The sequence below is a fragment of the Sander lucioperca genome, chromosome 14 (assembly GCF_008315115.2).
Source record: "Sander lucioperca isolate FBNREF2018 chromosome 14, SLUC_FBN_1.2, whole genome shotgun sequence".
In the NCBI taxonomy this organism is placed as follows: domain Eukaryota; kingdom Metazoa; phylum Chordata; class Actinopteri; order Perciformes; family Percidae; genus Sander; species Sander lucioperca.
Genome location: NC_050186.1, coordinates 19,583,161 through 19,586,170, shown reverse-complemented (window position 1 = coordinate 19,586,170; position 3,010 = coordinate 19,583,161).

Genomic DNA, 3,010 nt, shown 5'->3' with positions numbered 1-3,010 from the left:
GAAAACATAAGAAGAAAGAAATAAAAATCTTTCTCTATCTTTTGCATCTAAAATGTAGCACTTGAAGCAGTTTTGTGCAGTTTTACTCGCATGGTTCTTGCAATTTGTGGGTGATATCTTAATGGTTGAATGCACATATTGTAAGTCGCTTTGGATAAAAGAATCAGCTACTGTATCTAATGTAATATAACATACTGTTATTTGTTGATGTGATATTTTTTACTGTTGAATGCATGAACTTAAAAATGTATTTTGAATGCTAATTCTTCCTGGAGATGAATGCTCTGTGATGCTGATCCTTAGAATTGTTTCCCCAATGGGACAATACATTATATTTTATAGAGGTTATACAGTACAGACCAAAGAAATCTTCCAGTTTCCACCCATCTGTTGACAAAAAAAATAATTTCCATTGTTTGAATTGGGCCAGGACTCACCTGTGCTGACAGGGAAAGTTCAAATGATTGACCTGTGACTTGTAGGTTTTGGTAGATTTTGGGGTGCTAACCTTTCACAACATTGTTTATTTATTGTAAGTGAAGCAGTACCTGTCAGCCTCGGTCTGGCTGAACTCTGAGAGATGTGATTCACTTCCTCCGGATAGCTGACTTATAAGATAGGAGCTTAACATTTCCAAATATTCTCTGGTAGTGAGGCGTGACAATGATGCACCAAGACAGATGTAAACAGTATGTGGTGAAGGCACAATTTAAGATGGTTTTCAGTGACGCCCCCAATTTAACCATGACAAACTCCCATAAAATAATTTTATTCAGCTTTTGAACCCATCGTAAAAGTTTGACACTAATTCATGGCATTTTATGGTTAAGATTTGTAACTTTCTGACGGGTATCCAAAACATCCCTCAAACTTAGGAACTGTGTTCAGTTGCTGGTAAAGAGTACTGGGACCTCAGCATAGACTCCACTTTCTGTCACTGATGATGGGTAACCATCTGTATACGTTTATGTCTTATCCCCAAAACACTGAACCAAATCTGTAGCAGTTATTATAGCAATCAATAAAATCTGAATTGGCAATGAAAGCACAACGTTCAGTGTCCTCAGACCAACTATTATTTCATATTGTACATATTTCTTATAGATATTTCCTGATTGGTTTGACATGTAAGTGGTGAACACAAAACCATGAGGCAGGTGTTACATTACTGATGAAATTACAATACCATTACAAAACAATTTTTTTTATGTTAGGATGTTTGGCAGGAATGTGTATTTCGACACAAGGTACACACGACAACCAACATCACGTAGTATTTCATGTTAGTAAAAAATAGTAAAAGCGTGTTTTGACATTTTTGTGACGACTAGTTTGTAGTACAGATTTGGGACACAGCTCATGTCTGTTAAATGATTTTTCTGTTGTTTAGCTTATGGCTTTATCTACAGATTGTTTAGCTAAATAAAGTTCAAACTAAAGCTATATCTGCACAAGTTTTCACTGAGAATGAGAGTGACATGCTAGGGAATTCTTATTTAGACAGCAAACGTTCTGCAGGAAAGCAATGCAGAGAGACAGAAAGGAAAGAATAAATACAGTTGTTAAACTGTAGCTTTTTTATTGCTTCTCTTCCAAAGTATTTTAGCCGGCAGTGTCACTGTCAGACCTAGATATAGAGTGAGGGGAAGGTGTAGGGGAGGGGTTAGTCTGATGCAGGATTAAGAACACACATAAAGAGGGAACATCATCCTAAGGCAACTAAAGCTATGCCATTCTGTGTCAGATACAATCTCACGTCCCCGTTACACAACCAAGCCCCCATCCTGCTAGTGGGATCCGATCTCGGCAAACAGCATGCCCAAACTGAATATCTTAAACTACATTGTTAGCAAAATATGGTTTCAGAAAATCAGCGGCAGATGAAGTATCTATAACTTAAGTAAAAGTAGCAATACCACTGTGTAGAAATATTTCCTGCATTCAAAATGAAGTCAAATTACTTAAGTATTTGCATCAAAATATAAAGTATCAAAAGTAAAAGTACTCATGCAGAACGGCCATATATATATGTTATTGGATTGTACTTCGATGCATTAATGTGTGTTAATGTGTTCATCGCTTTAATGTTGCAGCTGAAAAAGCTGCAGCCAATAACTACTTTATATGCGGCTGGGTATCTTGTGAATTTACCGCCTTATCTTTCCCTATAATAACACATCATAACTTAATAGTTGATTATATTTTGATTATATTTTGTATTATTTTGTAATTAAAAATTAAATTGTAGTGGAGTGGAAGTATAAAGTACCTCAAAGTTCACTTTACTCGAGAGTACTGTACTTGAGTAACTGTACTTAGTTACTTTTCAGCACTGCAGAACATATATCAGATGAAAGTAAAGAGACCTTTCTACTGACTCTGAAAAACGCCAAAAGAAAGACGCCCAGGGTCCCTGCTAATCTGCGTGAACGTGCCTTAGGCATGGTGCAAGGAGGCATGAGGACAGCAGATGTGGCCAGGGCAATACATTGCAATGTCTTTACTGTGAGACGCCTAAGACAACGCTACAGGGAGACAGGAAGCACAGCTGATCATCCTCGCAGTGGCAGACCACGTGTAACAACACCTGCATAGGATCGGTACATCCGAATATCACACCTGCGGGACAGGTACAGGATGGCTACAACAACCGCAAGAACTGGCCAGTCTGGTGCAGTACATGAGGAGGAGATGCACTGCAGTACTTAATGCAGCTGGTGGCCACACCAGATACTGAGGGCTACTTTTGTTCAGGGACACATTATTCCATTTCTGTTAGTCACATGTCTGTGAAAATTGTTCAGTGTATGTCTTAGTTGTTAAATCTTTTAATGTTCATACAAATATTTGCGTATGTTAAGTTTGCTTAAAATATAAAAGCAGTTGAAAGTGACAGGACGTTTCTTTTTTTGCTGAGTATATATTAAACCAGTTTAATTTATTTATACATCGATGCCAAGCTCCTCTTGTGGCCCAGCTGGTGCTACTTTGACACACTCCAGATGCAGAG